Here is an 18820-nt window from a genome sequence, read left to right as displayed (position 1 = left end):
TTTCTAGCTGCCGAATGCATATTCAGCCTAGGTTAAGGAAGGGCACGAGCAGGAGATTTGAGCTCCAAAATGGCACCGTTGACTTCAAAATCAGCATTGCATGATGCTTAACATCAGGATCTGACTGCTCTGCATACTACCGGCGGTCGTTCACATGTACATGCGCTAAATCCCTCACCAATATGGCATCTGAAGTGTCTCACCTGAAAATGCGGATGCCATTTTGGACACCTAGTGGCACCTATAGCCTAAACAACAGGTACTACTGATCTCAATTTTACTCCTTTTAATGCTAAACGACCCTATCTTTAGCTCTCACACTTTTCTATATTTTCTTGCACAGACTTTCACTGATTGTTTGTTTGTGTCTCAAATTATCTTACTGTTGTTATAAGCAAAGTATAATTTTTAAGCTGAACATATATATATGTGTGTGTTAAGAAAGGTAAAATGGTTTCAGTTCCATTTAGGTTATTTGTGTCTTGGTGCCTGGGAACCTGGATAGACTCCTGACTAAAAGGTCAGGTCTTTTGGATTTGTTTGTATATATACATTTTAAGTGAGGTTTTACAACCCTGAAGTTAAAGAGATGGGTCAAAAGGCGTTAAAATTTAGTGATCCTGGAAAAAAGGCACAAAGTACAAAAAACTTTACTGTTGCCTAGAGACAGTGGGCCAGGGACACAAATACAAAAAAAGACAGGAGTTGAGAGGGAGAGAATTCAGTGTATGTCAGAGAGAGGACAGCAATTTTAAGCTCTCTGATAAGAAAGATTACAGGGCCCTTAGGGGTAGTAGTTGACTGAATAGTCACTTACAGAACTCAGTAAAGTGATCAATTTAGCAGAGGTGCTACTGGATGACTAAGTTTAGGGAACTAATTTGTTTGCTAAACAATGAGTTTAGAGTGCAGCTTTTGGGAGTCTTGGGGAGAGATACAAATTGGGTGAAAAGCATCCAGTAAATGCTCAGGAATTCACTGAAAGAAAGCCGTTTGCAACTGTGCTAATCCCAAGTGAGAAGCCTTTGTATCAAGCTAGTGGTAACTCTTCACTGGTTATGCGTCTGTAAAAATGTTGCTGGGGTAAAGAAAGACTGTGAATTTGAATCATCTTCTTGTGTTTGTATTGAGATCTTTCCAACTTCTTTTTGTCTGGTGCAATATAGTTCACTTTTCTTGTGAGTAAGTATTTTATCCTTTGTATTAAAAATTCATCAGCAGACTCCTGTGAATTTGTTCAGAGACTTACTGCCACAGTTTTTCAAATAAAAGGTTAGGATCTATCAAGCCAGGTTTCACTCTGGGATCTGACTTGTCCAGTATTAACATCAGCTGGGATTGTAACACTGTGTACTTGCAGAGGTGAGCTATCAACCTATTTATCTGTCTATCTGTGGGTATCAGTAAGCTCAGCTGGCTAGATGGCTAGAGTGCGTTGTGTAATAATGCCAACAGCATGGGTTCAATCCCTGTACTGGCTGTGGTAGTTTATGGAGGCCTATTTCCTTGTCATGGCCCATGATTGATATGAAGTGGTACCCTTAAAGCTATGTAACTTTAGTTATTGTCTGTCTCTAGTGAACAGAGATGCCTATGGTCCTTCATGGATTATGGCTAATTAACCTCTACAAAAATGGGCAATTTTTATTGATGCCATTTTTGGTACTATCCATCACAACCAAAATTTTGAAAATCTTTATAATAACTGTATCTCATACCGAAGGATCAATTTACTTGTAAAATATTTGGTGGATTTATACTTTGAAAAAAATTGTGAGCATGGATCAGCCTAAAACAGTCAGATGTTAAACTACGCTTCCAACTGAATTTAGTCACACAATTTTAATCTCCCCAAATGCAGGAATGAAACCAGAGTGACTGGCCTTGACATCATTTGTCTGAGTGTGGCATCAAGGAGCCCTGGCAATTCTGGAGTCAATGGGAATCAGGGGAAAACTCTCCACTGGTTGGAGTCATACCTAGCATGAAGGAAGATGGTTGTGGTTATTGGAGATCCATCGTCTCATCCCAGGACATCATTGGAGGAGCTCCTCATGGTAGTGTCCTCGGCCCAACCATCTTCAGCTGCTTCATCAATGACCTTCCTTCCAGCATAAGGTCAGAAGTGGGGATGTTTGCTGATGATTGCATAATGTTCAGCACCATTTGCGACTCCTCAGATACTGAAGCAGTCCATGTCCAAATGCAGCAAAACTTGGATAATATCCAGGCTATGGCTGACAAGTGGCAAGTAACATTCGTGCCACACAAGTGCCAGGCAATGACCGTTTCCAACAAGAGAGTATCTAACCATCTCCCCTTGACATTCAGTGGCATTACCATTGCTGAATCCCCCACCATCAACACTGGAAACTGAACTGGACTAACCATATAAATACTGTGGCTACAAGAGCAGGTCGGAGGCTAGGAATCTTGCGGCGAGTAACTCAGCTCCTAACTCCCCAAAGCCTACAAGGCACAAGTCAGGAGTGTGATAGAATACTCTCCACTTGCCTGGATGAGTGCAGCTCCAACAAACTTCTTGAGTATTGACACCATCCAGGACAGAGCAGCCTGTTTGATTGGCGCCTAATCCACAAACGTTCACTCCCTCCACCACCAACGCACTATGGCAGCAGAATGTGTCATCTACAAGATGCACTGCAGGAACTTACCAAGGCTCCTTAGATAGCACCTTCCAAACCCATGACTGCTACCAACTAGAAGGACAAGGGCAGCAGATAGATGGAACACCAGCACCTGGAAGTCCCCTTCCAAGCCACTCACCACCCTGACTTGGAACTATATCACAGTTCCTTCACTGTCGCCGGGTCAAAATCCTGGAACTCCCTTCCTAACAGGACTTTGGGTATACCTATGTCATATGGACTGCAGTGGTTCAAGAAGGCAGCTCACCACCACCTTCTCAAGAGCAGTTAGGAATAGGCAATAAATGCTGGCCGTGCCAGCGATGCCCACATCCTATGAATGAATTTTTAAAAATCTTCTTCAGCAATTCTTAGTTAATTCACAGTCAATTTACACAATGGTCTAAGGCTGTGTTTCATATTACATGACCAAAACAGAATGAGAGTAATTACTGCACAGGGAATGAGTAAATGCACATTAACATTTCTATTACGTAAAAGATGATGTAGGCAACATGGAATGCTTCAACTACAACAGTATACATTTATTTAAGTCTACTCATGCTGGCAACATCAATACCTGTTCAAAACCAGTTCCTCCAATGCTTCAGCAGTCTTTAAAAATGATTTAAAAGACCTCAAGATTAAGTGAGTTGCGAAACAAATAAACAATGCCATGGGATAGGGAATGGATCAAGAAGCTAATGGATGAATACTAGCAGAAGACCATTTCAGTTCTTGCAGCTGTTGGTATATCAATGGAAATATGCAAAATATTTTCACTTCTTATTACTAATACCACTGGTATACTACTAAGCCTATTTGTGTTACATGGGTACATTTAGTTGTACTAATAATGATGGTATGAGCTAGAAAGGTTGTTCAGGGTGAAGGAGGAATTGATATAGTGTATTCAATGAAAGATGTTAAAAATATAAAACACAATGGCTGTGAGAGCGCCAGATTACTCATGGCATTCAAGTGTCCAGATGTTTCCAGATAAAAAAGGAGTCCTACTGGACTGTTGGAATGCAGGCCCTCCCCCACAATTCCCCACATTATTTCTTCCCAATCTCAGCCAGCTCATCAGATGAGGCAGTATTTGAAGCCAAGGCAATTTCTCTCAAGAAGGGACATAGCTTAGGAGCAAACCAATCTCACAAATCTTCCTGTGCTTATTTGATGGGTGGATGTTACACTTATGCCTTTAAAATATGCTTTCTCTTTCAGCAGTTGCACCAGCCACCCAATGAATGAATTGGGCCCCTTGACATCATTGAATCATAAATGGTTACAGCACAGGAGACCATTTGGGCTATTGTGTCTGTGGTGGCTCTCTGCAAGAGCAGTTCACCTAGTGTCACTCCCCCACCTTTTCCCCATAGCGCTGCAAACTTTTCCTCTTTAGATAATGATCCAATCAAAGCCACAATTGAATCTGCCTCCACCACACTCTCAAGCAGTGCATTCCAAATCCTAACCACTCTCTGATTAAAAAAAAAAAGTTTTTCCTCACATTGGCAAAAAAAGCAATGACAATCAGCTTAAATCGGTGTCCTTTCGTTTTCAATCCTTTGATCAATGGAAACGGTTTCTCCCAATCTACTTGGTCTAGACCCAGAAATATAAGTCTGTCTACATCACTGCCCACCGCAGAGCTAACAAATCATTTATTTTATACAAGAGAAAAATACTGTGGATGTTGGAAATCTGAAATAAAAATGGTAAATGTTGGAAATACTCAGCCGGTCTGGCAGCATCTGTGAAGAGAGAAACAGAGTTAATGTTTCAGATTAGTGGCTCTTCTTCAAAACTGGGAATGTTTAGAAATGTTAACAGAAATGGCGGTGGGTGGGGTTGAGGTGGTGGGGGGGCAGCAGGAGAGAACAAACAGAAAGGCCTGTGATATGGTAGAAGGCAGGAGATTAAATGATAAAATGGATGACATTGATAGGCAAAAGAAGATAGTAGTGGGACATGTATAGAAGCAAAAGATATGTCTAGAGGAGGTGTAAATGGGAAGGCAGAATCACCAGCAATGGCTGCTGTCCAATAAAAATGGGCAGAAGTAATAATCTGAAATTGTTGAACTGAATGCAGATTCCAGAAGGCTGTAAAGTGCCTAGTCGAAAAATGAGGAGCTATTCCTTGAGTTTATGCTAACAACACAAGAAATATGAGCAGGAGTGGACTATGCGGCCCATTGAGCCTGCTCTACCACTCAGTATTGTCATTGCTGATATTGATCTTCAACGCCAATTTTCACCCACTTCCCATATCCCTCGATTCCCTGAGAGGTCAAAAATCTGTCTATCACAGCCTTAAATACAGTCGACGACTGTACCCCAATTCTCCATTGGGGTAGAGAATTCCAAAGATTTACAACCCTTTGAATGAAGTAATTTCTCCTCATCTCAGTCCTAAATGATCAGCCCCTTATCCTGAGACTGTGCCCCTGTGTTTTAGATTCCCTGACCAGCGGGAACAATCTCTCAGTATCTGGTCTATCAAGCCTCTTGAGAATCTTGTATATTTCATTGAGATCGCCTCTCATTCTTCTAAACTCCAGAGAGTAGAGGCCAAATTTACTCAGCTTCTCATTGTAGGACAACCCCCTCATCCCAGAGACCAATTTAATGAATCTTCGCTGTACTGCCTCCAATGCAAGTATATCCTTTCTTAAATGTGGAGACCAAAACTGCACACAGTATTCCAGATGTGGTCTCACACAAACCCAGTACAATTGTGGCAAGACTTCTTTATTCCGGTACTTCAATCCCCTTGCAATAAAGGCCAACTTGCCATTTGCCTTCCTAATTGCTTGATGTACTTACATGCTAACAATCTGAGTTCCTTGTATGAGCACACCCATATCTTTTTGAACGCCAACATTTACAAGTTTCACAACTTGTAAAAAATATTCTGCTTTTCTATTTTCTGATCAAAGTAATTTCACACTTCCACACATTATACTGCATCTGTCTTCTTGTTGCCTACTCACTTAACCTGTCTATATCGCTTTGCAGCCTTTCTGTGTCCTCCCCACGGCTTACATTTCCACTTAGCTTTGTATCACCAGCAAACTAAGTTACTTTACTCTGTCTTTTCATCTAAGTGATTAATATAGATTGTAAATAGCTGAGGCCCCAACACTGATCCTTGCGGCACTCCACTAGTCACAGCCTCCCAACTTGAAAATGCCCTGTTTATGCCCAATCTCTGCCTTCTGACATGAACCAATCCACTACCCATGCTAACATATTACCCCCAACTCCATGAGCCCTTATTTTGCCTATTAACCTTTTGTGTGACACCTTATCGAATGCCTTTTGGAAATCCAGGCATCTATTGGTTCCTCTTTATCTACCCTAATAGTTATATCCTCAGGATTTCGCTTTTGTAAAACCACGTTGCCTTATTTTAATCATACTGTACTTTTCTAAGTGCATTGTTAAGACTTCCTTAAAACTAGATTTCAGAATTTTCCCAATGACTGATGTTAGGCTAACTGGCCCGTAGTTTCCTGTTTTCTCTCTCCCTCCTTGCTTGAAAAACAGTGTTACATTCGCCAAATTCCAATCTGATAGGACCATTCCTGAATCTAAGGAATTTTGGAAAATTATAGCTAGCGCATCCATTAGCTCTGGAGCTATGTCTTTTAGAACACACGGGTGTAGGTAATCAGTGCCCCAGAGATTTGTTGGATTTGAGTCCCCTAATTTTATCCAATACTTTTTCTCTGCGGATATTAATTACCTTAATTTCCTCATTCTTTTTGGTCCCTAGGTTACCATTGCTTCATTGGAACAGTGTAGGAGGCTGAGGACAGAAAGGCCAGAGTGTGTGTGGAGTGGAGAATTAAAGTGACTGGTGACTGGAAACTCAGGGTCACCCTTGAGAACTGAATGGAAGTGTTCTGCAAAGTGATCACCCAATCTGCATTTGGTCACCCCATTTTAGAGGAGAATGCATCATGAGCAGTGGCTAAGAACATAAGAAATAGAAGTAAGAGTAGACCTCATGACCCTTTAATTGAGCCTGCTCTGTCTTCAGTAAGATCATGGCTGATCTGATCTCAGTCTGAATTCTACTTTGCTGCCTGTTCCCCAGAAATTCAAGAAGCTGTCTATCCCAACCTTGAATATATTCAAAGACAGCCTCCAAAGCTCTCTTGGGTAAAGAATTCCAAAGATTCATGACCCTCTGAGGGAAGGAATTTCTTCTCATCTCTGTATTAAATGGATGACTCCTTATTTTGAAACTGTGCTTGCCAGTTCTAGATTCTCCCCTGGAGTCCCCTTCTCACCTCATTAATTATATAGTCACAGGAAACATGCTGCCTCACTGGTAGGCAGCCTCTGATTTGTCTGCCACGCCGTTAACCTCACCGCTTCCTCGTGCAGGGCACCATATTTAAACAGCAGCTGAGCACACACTTCTCAACGCTTGCAGCCCAGGAGGGTGCCAGTGAAGACATGGCCCCAAAAGCCAAGAAGAGTGCAGCCCTACCGATTCAGTGACACATCACTGGGACACTTTCTAGACGCTGTGGAGGCCTGCTGCGATGCCCTCTACCCCTGCTCTGGCCTTCCCCCCATTTGTCTGCTCACGCCTGTCATGATGCCTGACACCATGGGGAAGGAAAATTCCACCCATCCTTTCAGCATCTACACTGTCAAGCCCCTTCAAAATCTTATATGTTTAAATAAGATGACCTTGCATTCTTCTAAAGTGCAATGGGTGTAGATCCAACCTGCTCAACCTTTCCTCATAAGACAACCCCTTCATCCCAGGAATCAACCTAGTGAACCTTCTCTGAACTATTTCCAATGCAAGTGTAACAAGACCAAAATAATATACAGTACTCGAGATGTAGTCTCACCAATGCCCTGTATAACTGTAGCAAGACTTCCCCACATTTATATTCCTCCCACCTTGCAATGAAGGGCAGTATTCAATCTGCCTTTCTAATGACTTGCTGTACCTGTCAGTAACATGCTAACATTTTGTGTTTCATGTATGAGGACATGCAGAACCTTCTTCATCACAGAATTCTGTAGTTTCTCTCAATTTAAATAATATTTTGTTTTTCTATTCTTCCTACCAAGTGGATAACCTCACATTTCCCACATTATACGCCTCCCAATGTTTTGCCAACTCACTTAATCTTATCCCTTTGCAGACTCTGTATCCTCCTCACAACTTGCTTTGCCACCTATCTTGGTATCGTCATCAAATTTGGATACAGTACATTTAATCCCTTCATCCAAGTCATTAATATAGATTGTAAATAGTTGAGGCCTCAGCATTGATCCAGTGATACCCTACTAGTTACAGTTTGGCAACCTGAAAATGATCCATTTATCCCGACTCTCTATTTTCTGTTAGTCAGTTAATGCTCTGTCCATGCTAATATGTTACCCCGAATCCCATAAACTTCCATCTTGGGCAGAATTTTGCCACCGGTGAGCAGGGGGCGGGGCCCGCTTGCCGACATGTAAAATGATGCTGGATGACGTCGGGCGGAGCCATATGGATTTTTATGACAATCGATGATAGTTTCATGGTCACTATAATGGAGACCAACTTTCAATTCCAGGTATTTTTTAAATTTAATTTAATTTAAATTCCATCAGCTGCCATGGCAGGATTTGAACCCATGCCCCCAGAGCATTAGCCTCAGTTATCTTATGAACCAACATTTACTTTAGCTACTCACTTTCTTTTTATTTACTCATAGAAGCTCTTACTATCTGTTCTTATATTTCATGCTAGCTTTGTTTCATAATCTATTTGTTCCCTCTTTATTATTTTTAGTCATCCTTTCCTGGTTTCTAATATTTTCTCAATCTTCTGGTCCACTACGCATGTTCACAATATTGTAAGCCTTTTCTTTCAGTTTGAAACCATCCTTAGCATCCTTATTTAGCCACAGATGGTTCATCCTTCTCATAGCCTTTCTTTCTCAATGCAATATATATTTTTTGAGAATTATGAAATACCTCCTTAAAATATCTGCCACTGCTAATCTACCATTTTATATATTAATCTATTTCCACAGTTCACTTTAGCCAACTCTGTCCTCATACATTTGTAATTGCCTTTATTTATGTTTCAAACATGAGTTTTAGACCCAAGTTTCTCAACTTCAAACTAAAAGCGAAATTCCGCTCGTTATGATCACTCTTCCCTAGAGGATCCTTTACTATGTGATCATTGATTAATTCTGCCTCATTACACATTGTTAGATCTAAAATAGCCAGCTTTCTGCATGGTTCCACAACATGTTGTTCTAAGGATGCACTCGAATACACTCTATGAACTCATCCTCAAGGCTATCTTTGCCATTTTGATGTATCCAATCTATATGAAAATTAAAGTCCATTACGATTATTGCAGTACCTTTCTTATAACTCCCCATTATTTATTGATTTATAGTCCATCCCACAGAGTAACTACTGTTAGGAGGCCTATAAACTATTCCCAACAGTGACTTTTTTCCCTTGCCATGCCTTATCTCCACCTAAACACATTATGCATCATGATCTCCTAAACCAAGGTGATTTTTCACTACTGTACTTGTCTCATCTTTTATTAATAAAGCTACCCATCTCTTTTTCCTTTCTATCTATTCTTCCAAATGTCAGGTAGTCCTGAATATTCAGTTCCCAGCCTTGGTCACCTCACAACCATGTCTCTAATGGCCATCAGATCATATTCATTTATTTCTATTTGTGCCATCTATTCATTTATGAATGCTGCATGTTTTCAGATAAAGAGCCTTTAATTTTATGTTTTAACTTTTTTTCCTCTATTCTGACCATTTTTGCTGGTGCAATCTTATGTTTGAATGCTCTGTCCCTTCCTGGCACACTCTGGTTATATTACTCATATCACTACCCTGCACAATTGCCTTGTCCTTTCATTTAATTTTTAAAATTTCCCTTCACTTGAACCTTCTCCCCCACTAATTAGTTTAATGGCCTATCTATAGCCCTAGTTATATGATTCACCAGGATACTGCTGCCAACATGGTTCAAGTGAAGTCTATCCCATTGGAACAGTTCCCTCTTTCCCCAATATTGGTTCCAGTGCCCCATGAATGTGCCCCATGAATGTGCCCCATGAATTGAAACCCATTTCACTCAACCCAATCTTTTCATCACGCATTCCATTCTCTGATCTTATTGAGCCTATGCCAATTTGCTTGTTGTTCAGGTAGTAATACCTTAGTGCTTCTGCTTTATAATTTAGCCCCCAGCTGCTCGTACTCCCTCAGTAGAACCTTATTTTTAGATAAATCTATGCTGTTGGTACCTGTGCAGGCCATGACAATTGGATCTTTCCCCTCCTACTTTAAGTTCCTCTCCAGCACCGAGGAAATGCCCTTAAACTTGACACCAGGCAGGCAACACAGCCTTTCGGACACAGGCTCGCCACTGCAGAGAACAGTATCCATCCCCCTAACTATGCTGTCCCCTACCATTACTACATTTCTTTTTACTTCCCCAACTTGAATGGTTCCCTGTACCATGGTGCCCATCATTCCTGCAGTCCCTACTCTTGTCCACACGGGCTGCAAGAATCTCGTATTGCTGGACGAGTGCAATGGCTGAGCCTCCTCCAATGCTACCTTCTGGATCCCCTTACCTGCCTCACTCATAATCACACCCTCCTGTCCCTGATCATGGACCAAATCTGAAGTACTTAACCTCAGGTTTGTGATTATCTCCTGGAACAAAGTTTCCAGGTAACTTTCTCCCTCTTTGATGAATCAGAGTGTCTGAAGCTCAGACTCCAGCTTGTCAACTCTGAGCCGAAGGTGCAATTGTTGTAGATCACACTGGTCTCTAGTGAATTTTATTTAACTGATTAGGCTTACAAGTTTTAAAATATCATTCAGTTGTCAACTTATAGTTTTTAATCTAGGTAATAACCTTGTTCAATTTATTGCATTTGTTTATATACTTTCGATCTTTACTGTAACTTAGTCCCATTTTAAAACTATTTGTTTGTATTTATTTGTAATATATCAAGCAGCACCTCTGATCCCCACCCCACTAACTTCTCACACTCACCAAATTCCCTTACACTCTGGTGAAATCTGCACTCAGGTGAAGCTGCTCTGTACTAATACACTTTTTATAAATTCACTTACAGTTTTACTTATCCTGATGAATTCTTTAACTTGCTGGATTTTAGTTAAAACCAATGCCTAGTTTAGAAAGGAAAAGAAAAGAGAAATACTCACCAATCAATCAATTACTGGCTTTTCTGTGGCGTCACACTAAGACCGTTCTCCCTGTTTTTGTTGAACTCTTGATATGAAAGCGTTCTATCCACTACTGCTGCTACTCCCAACCAGCTTGGTCTGGGCCTTGAGCCTCAGGCTTTATTGAAATGTTGCCAGTTCCCTCACAAGTCCATCCACCCTTGAATACAGTATACTAAATTGAAATAAGTGCAAGCAAGTCTTGGGATGCAACACCTGTCCTTTTATGTCCTCCCTTCTCACTGTCCAAGGCTCCAAGCACTCCTTCCAGTTTAAACTGCAATTTGTTAGTACTTCTTTAAGCACACGTACTGCATAAAGGTGAATAAAATGGGTTTCATTAACTCTGGCCAGGATTTTCCTGTCGGCGAGCCAGGGGCAGGGCCCGCTCGCCAACGCGTAAAATGACGCGCGGTGACATCGGGCAGAACCCCCAATGTCACCGTGCCCCATTTATATTTTCAGGTAGGTGGGGGCTCAGCAAAATCAGCTGTGCACCCGCCGACCTGTCAATGGCCAATTGAGGCCATCGACAGTATCATTTAAGTAATTAGTGGACCTGCCCGTCCAACCTTAAGGTTGGCGGGCAGGCCGGGAGTCCTGGCAGGCATTAGAAAAAGCATGAAACCTCATCCACGGGCAGGATGAGGTTTCATGTAGGTTTTGAAAAATGTAATTAAAGTGTTTTTAAATGTTATTGGACGTGTCCCAACTCATGTGACAGTGTCACATGAGGGGATATGTCAGGGAATTTTTTTTTTTCTATTTTTAATATTTTTCATTGTGCAGCCGATCTCCCTGAGGCAGCTCTTCAACTTCCCCCCCAACGGGGGGAAAATTCTACCTTCTGTCTTTCCCTCCACAGATGCTGTCAGACCTGCTGAGTTTTTACAGCAATTTTTGTTTTTGTTTCAGACTTCCAGCATCTGCAGTATTTTGCTTTTATCTTAGTGAAAAAAATGGGGTTCCCTTATTCCACAGGCATCAAAGCTGTATAAACTCTCATAGGAAAGCTTAACTGAAAGGAACAAGCTATTTACAGTGAATGTTCATGGCGATGCTCCAGATCCTTGCTGCTGCCCTGCTCTCTCTCTCTTTCTCTCTCTCTGTCTCTTTCCCCCAAGAGGCTTTTCAGACTCAGGGATGCTGTCAGTCAGTCTGACTCAAATTCCCCTTCCTGCTCTAGCCACAATCAGAGGCTTCAAACTGCCCTATTCATGGCCTTGTCTCTCACCACACTACAACTCACAAGTCCTAGACTTGTCCTTGCTGCTTTCTCCCTCACCTCATGGCATCTGACTCCACCCCTCAGCTTGCCAAAGACACTGCTCCCTGCAGGGAGGGGCCCACAGGGGCGACCAGTTCCCCTGCTTGGTGCTCTCCCGCACCATCACCACTGGCTGGCAGAGGCCCCATTACATTTCAATTCATTGAAAAGCAAGCATTCAACATAGTTTAAGCACTATTGACACATTAAACTTCCACCAGATACAAAACCTTTAGTTACAAAGTTAGATGACAGCCTTTCTGTAAATCACAGAATCACAGAATCTCACAGTGCAGAAGAGGCCCTTCGGCCCATCGAGTCTGCACCGACAAGTGAGAAACACCTGACTTACCTACCTAATCCCATTTACCAGCACTTGGCCTATAACCTTGAATGTTATGACGTGCCAAGTGCTCATCCAGGTACTTTTTAAAGGATGTGAGGCAACCTGCCTCCACCACCCTCCTAGGCAATGCATTCCAGACTGTCACCACCCTCTGGGTAAAAAAGTTTTTCCTCACATCCCCCCCTAAACCTCCTGCCCCTCACCTTGAACTTATGTCCCCTTGTGACTGACCCTTCATCCAAGGGGAACAGTTGCTCCCTATCCACCCTGTCCATGCCCCTCATAATCTTGTACACCTTGATCAGGTCGCCCCTCAGTCTTTTCTGCTCCAACAAAAACAACCCAAGTCTATCCAACCTCTCTTCATAGCTTAAATGTTCCATCTCAGGCAACATCCTGGTGAATCTCCTCTGCACCCCCTCCAGTGCAATCACATCCTTCCTATAATGTGGTGACCAGAACTGCACACAGTACTCCAGCTGTGGCCTCACCAAGGTTCTATACAACTCCAACATGACCTCCCAACTTTTGTAATCTATGCCTTGATTGATAAAAGCGAATGTCCCATATGCCTTTTTCATCACCCCACTAACAGGCCCCTCCGCTTTCAGAGATCTGTCGTAACATTTGTCATAACATTTGATGCTTCATTCTAACTGTTCCTGCCATGGCTCAGTAGGTAACATTTTCACCTGTGAGTCAGAAGTTGGTGAATTTATATCACAATCCAGAGACTTGAGCACAAAAGGCTAGACCGACACTTTGGTTGTACTGAGGGAGCGTTGCACTGTTGAAAATGCTGCTTCGAATGAGATGTTGAACGGAGGCTCTGTCTGTTCCAGCAAGTTGATATAAAACATTCCATAGTGCTATTTTGAAGAAGAGTAGGGAAATTATCCTAGTATCCTGGCCAAACAACGTCACTTAAAAAAAATAATTTATCTGGACATTATCATATTGCTGTTTGTGGGAGCTTACTGTTTGTAAATGGCTGCTGCTTTTCCTACATTGCAACAGTGACTATACTTTATTGACTGTAAAGAGCTTTGGGGCATCCAGATGTCATGAAAGGCATGATATAAATGCAAGTTTTTTTGTTTTTTTAAACCAATGTCCCCAGTAAAGAAGTTTGAAGATAGTGACCGGTCAACCACTAGAGTAGTGACAAAATGGAGAACATTGAAGGGATACCATCCTCTCAATATTCCTATTGCAATTTTTTTGTATTCATACCAAAAATAATAGTAATAAACTTTTGATAAAACACAACAATGTATTGAAGATGACATCATATGGGAAACATTTCTACACTGTAAGAGTCCTGAGACTTTGAAAGTCACTCATAGGCCAGGATGTTCCGCTCCCATTGGCAGCGGGTGGGCGTGTGCGGACAATATGGCGAGAAGGCCAAAGATCAGTTTTATGCCGTTGTGAAACTTTGTGATCGTCCACTCCACCCGTCAATGGTGGGCAATGTTTCCCGCTGCCACATATCAGGAACCTAGGGCAACATTTTCCCCCAGTCGGTGGGGGGGTTGTGCGGGAGCGGGCGCGAGCGGGCGGGCTCCTGATCGGTGCCCCTGGTCGGGGGCATGTTGCCATTTTACGTGGGCAGGCCAATTAAGGCCCACCTAGCGTGACGTCCGCTCGGAAGTGCTGTGCGCTCCCTATGTGGGCGAGGGGGGGGATTCCCTGAGCTGGGAGTGCACTCTTTCGCACATGCGCGCGAAGGAGTGCACAGATCTCCCTGAGGCAAAGTGCTGCCTCAGGGAGATCGGCTCAAGATTCAAACTTTCATCAAAGGCAGAAAAAAAAAATCCCTGACATGTCCCCTCATGTAACACTGTCACATGAGCTGGGACATGTCAATTTCTTTTATTTAGACATTTGATACAAATTTTAATACTTTCATGAATCCTCATCCTGTCCGTGGATGAGGTTTCATGTTTTTCCTGAAGGCCGCCTGCACTCTTCGCCTGCCCGCCAACCTTAAGGTTGGATAGGCAGGTCCATTAATAGGTTTAATTACTTTTTTAATGGCCTTAATAGGCCTTTGACCTGGCCCCCGCTCACCAACTGGAAGACACAGCCCCTAATCTCAACACGCTAGCATCTCATTATAAGCCTTACCCGCTGAAATCATCCCCCCCACAATGGATCATCCGGGTACGTCGACATGATTGCATGCTAACATGTTTCACAACTGTACATAAGTGATGTGCACCTAGTGAGCTTCACTTTGCTTGGGACTTGGGGATTTGTTTGCCTACCTTGCTTCGGGCAGCACTCGCAGTCATCAGGCTTTACAGGCAGCACCACGTAACATCACTCACGGGTAAGTCTCTACTTACCAGACCAGCTGGAGTGAGGGATGGCTTTTCAGTGGTTGCAAGCCTAAGGCTTGCTTGGAGAAGAGGGAGAAGTGGCCCCAGGCAAGGGAAGAGTCTGCAGAGTGAGGGCTGTACTGTGGAATGGGGATATTCCAGGTTGTGTGTGGGGGCACATGTTGATCTGTGTAAGTGGCATCAAGATGTTGAGGGCTGAGGAGGCAGTCTCCAGAGGAGATGAGGCCAGATGGGCATGTGAGGGTATGTGTATGAGAATGGGCGGTAATGTCCCTTGAGCTGGCAGTGGGTGAAATGCCAATGAATACAAACATACGAATTAAGAGCAGGAGTAGGGGACTTGGCCCCTCAAGCCTGTGCCACCATTCAATAAGATCATGGCTGATCAGATTTTAACCTCATATTCCTGCCTACCTCCAATAACCTTTCACCCCCTTGCTTATCAAGCATCGATCTACCTCTGCCTTAAAGATATTTATGGATTCTGCCTCAACCACCTTTTGAGGAAGAGAATTCCAAAGTCAAGGATGTGTGATAGCCTTTTGAGTGTGTGAGTTTAGAGTGATGAGCTAGTTGCCTTACACTGATGGCACGGATGAGATCATTCATCCTCTTTCTGCACTAGATGGCCAACCTCATCTGTGCAGCATTGGTACTGACCACCACTGCCACGCCTCCCAATCCAGAGTGGTGAGATTGCTGGACCTCCTGTAGCCAGAGCAGGGTTGGAGGACATCATGGTGGGCCCCCAAAAGGCATTCCAGTGATGGGTCACTGAACTCTCCTTGACTTTCAAAGCCATGTTTTCACTGGAGCAGCCCTGGGCTGCAAGCATTGAGAACTGTATGGGCGGCTACAATTTAGATGTGGCACCCAGAGTGAGGAAATGGCGAGGTAATGCTGTTGCAGGCGATTCAGAGGTTGCCTGCCAGCAAGACAGCGTGTTTCCTGTGGTTGCATAATTAAAGAGGCGGGAAGTGGATGATATGGCATGAAAAACTGCCAATGAGGCCAGCGGGTAAAATGTCTTTTCTCACGCCCGGTACTGCACTTAGTGCAATTCTAGGACGATTCCGCCATAGTTTTCCTTTTACTCCTTTCACTATAATTCTTAATCCAATATATATTATATACATGGCTTTTACATGCATAAGCAATAACTTGGATTGTAGACGTATAAATTGACATGATGCACATTGTGGCAATGACCTGAAGCCCTCTAGCACTGGTTTTATTGGCTCCAGTCAGTGTCTGTAAATAGCTTCATATTCAGAAGGACCAGATCCAATCTTTACATAAACAGAGTTGTTTACTTTTAACACTTAACCTTGGAGGTTCAACTATTACTCCACAGTTCCTCAAGTAGGCCTTCCTACTTTATTTCTTCTCTTCCATCTTGCTCAGATTTTGTTGCATTATTTCTGATTCAAGGGCGGCCAGGTTTCCTCCTCTTCTGGTAATGTCAGATAGGCTCAGTTGGTAGCATTCATGCCTTGGAATCAGAAGGCTGTGGATTTTGTTGTAATATGCCTTTAATAGATAACAGCATGCCATTGTAGTATAAGGGTGTTTGGCAGAGCAAGGGTTAATGTGGGACTGGAGAACAGTACTGTCCATGGTTTGATGTAAAGAATCATATGATAGTAGACTGTGTGGTAGAGTCTGGAAGGAGCCAGCATGGAGGCAACACCCATAGGTGGCAGTACCTTGGATATGTATGGGTTACCAACAAATAGTTTATGTTCAACCATATAAACCCCTAGACCTCTTAGTGAGGCACCAAACTTATACAACAGATTTCACCCCCACTGCAGACTTGATTATTTTAATTTAACTTAAATGACATTTCAGTGCAGTGATGAGTGAGTGCTACATTATCAGAGATGTCATCTTAAATTTGTCATCACAGTAACATCACTTCTAAATAATCCATTGTGCTTAAAATCCTTTGAGATGTCCTGAGAATGTGATAAAGTGCTATATAAATGCAAGTTCTTTCTTCATTCTTGAACATCTGTGAACATTGTATGTTTTCTTACTGTCAGAAATAATTCCCCTTGGGGAATGTATCCTATGTTTGATTGTTGTTCTCACCAGACCATCTGCACTTGGGAATTTCCTATTCAGCAATATCACTGGACTTTTGTTGAGAACCGTATAATCTTGTCCAGCGTGAGGCATCATACTTGGGCACAGGGTGATTGGACGTCTTTGCCCACACAGTGACCTATTGGCCAGAATTTTACGCCTTGCGGACGGGTGTACACCCGACCTGATCAGGTGTAAAATAGCGCGAGAAGACGTTGCGTGAGCATCCCGACGTCATCCCGCACGGGCGCAATCTTCAGGTCAGCGAGCGCGGGCACGTGTGGGCATCACAGCCGTGCCTGCCATCAATTAAAAAGCCACTTAAGGTCATTAAAAAGGCAATTGTTGACGATTTTACATTGCCCATGTGATTTCGCATTCGTCGCACAGGCAAAACAGGCAGGTGGGCAGCCCACATTTGCAAAACCTCATCCAAGGGTGGGATAAAAAGGGTCAGCAACATTGCTAGTGTGAGTAGTGAAGAGTTTAGGAGATAGTTTGCTGCTGGTTGCTTATTTAAACTTGACAGTTTCATCTCTGTTCTGAGCTTCATTCTTAGTATTTCTAGGCTTCATTTCAGGACTCCTTGGTGTCTCCAAGGCCCCCGGAGCATTTTGACTGTGTGGAGCCTTCCAGGTATCAGACAGCCTTCTCTTACCCTGGTAATGGGGACTGTACTCTCCTCTGGAGGCACCTCCTCTGAGGAGGAAGAGAGGGGCAGAAGGGAGAGGAGGCCAGGTATCCCAATGCAGCTTTGAGGGGAGTGACCTATGGGAGGAGAGGAGCAGGCACAAAGGGTGCAGGGCCAGCAGGTAGTCCAAGGTGTAAGTGGCCGCAGAAGACGCCACTATCCTGCTGCCAGGGTTAACAGGCAGCGATGCAGCTATCTCAAGTTGTCCGAGGTGCAATGCTGAAGGAGGTTCCCCCTCTCCAGGGAGACTATGACCTCCATTTGTCAGATGATTGGGCCTGAGATCACTTCCAACTGTGTGGGTGGAAACCCCATGCTGTTGGCGCTGAAGGTCACAGTGGTCCTCAACTTCTATGCCTCTGGCTCTTTCTAGGGGACAGTGGGGGATCTTTGTGGAGTGTCCCAATCAGCTGTCCACAGTTGTGTCAAGCTGGTGACAGAAGATCTATTCAGGCGAGTAATTACATTTATTCATTTCTGTACGGTCGAGGCCAGCCAGGCTAAGTGAGCCAAATTGCTGGGTTCCCCAGCATCCAAGGTGCAATCGACTGCACACATGTGGCCATCAAGGTGCCAGCAGGTCAGCCGGGCGTCTTCGTCAACAGGAAGGGATTCCACTCCATGAACGTGCAGATAGTGTGTGGTCACTGGACACAGATTATGCAAATCTGTGCACACTACCCTGGCAGCTCCCATGATGCTTATATCCTCAGACACTTCCAGGTGCCAAGACTGTTCAGTGCTCCAGCCTGACTGGATGGATGGCTGCTGGGTGACAAGGGCTATCCGTTATAAAGGTGTCTTATGACGCCTCTCCGCCATCCAAGAACAGAGGCAGAGCAGCATTATAATAGGAGTCATGCCTCCATAAGGGTGGTGATAGAGAGGGCCATAGGTCTCCTGAAGATGCACCTCCATGTGGGAGCACCACAATACCCCCAGAGTGGGTGCCACTGATGGTTGTTGCATGCTGCACTCTCCACAATCTGGCGCTGACAAGGGGGCACCCATTGGAAGAGGGGGATTTTCACGCAGTTCCACAGGACACAGAGGATGAATCCAGTATTCAGTCAGAAGAGGAGCATGGTGAGGAGAACGCTGAGGGCATGGAGGCAGACCTCTGTACCTTCAGGGATGCAGGGACACCAGGGACGCCTTGATCC

The 18820-nt window shown here is 43.6% G+C and overlaps 1 protein-coding gene across 6 annotated transcripts in view; it reads left to right on the top strand.

Annotated features, from left to right (window-relative positions):
- ripor3 (RIPOR family member 3) overlaps positions 1 to 18820 on the top strand; it is a 295541-nt gene that overhangs the window by 97983 nt on the left and 178738 nt on the right. The gene's annotated exons all lie outside the window — the stretch shown is intronic.

Source organism: Cetorhinus maximus, chromosome 13 (genome assembly GCF_964194155.1).
Source record: "Cetorhinus maximus chromosome 13, sCetMax3.hap1.1, whole genome shotgun sequence".
In the NCBI taxonomy this organism is placed as follows: Eukaryota; Metazoa; Chordata; class Chondrichthyes; order Lamniformes; family Cetorhinidae; genus Cetorhinus; species Cetorhinus maximus.
This window is presented reverse-complemented; position numbering and strand designations above follow the sequence as displayed.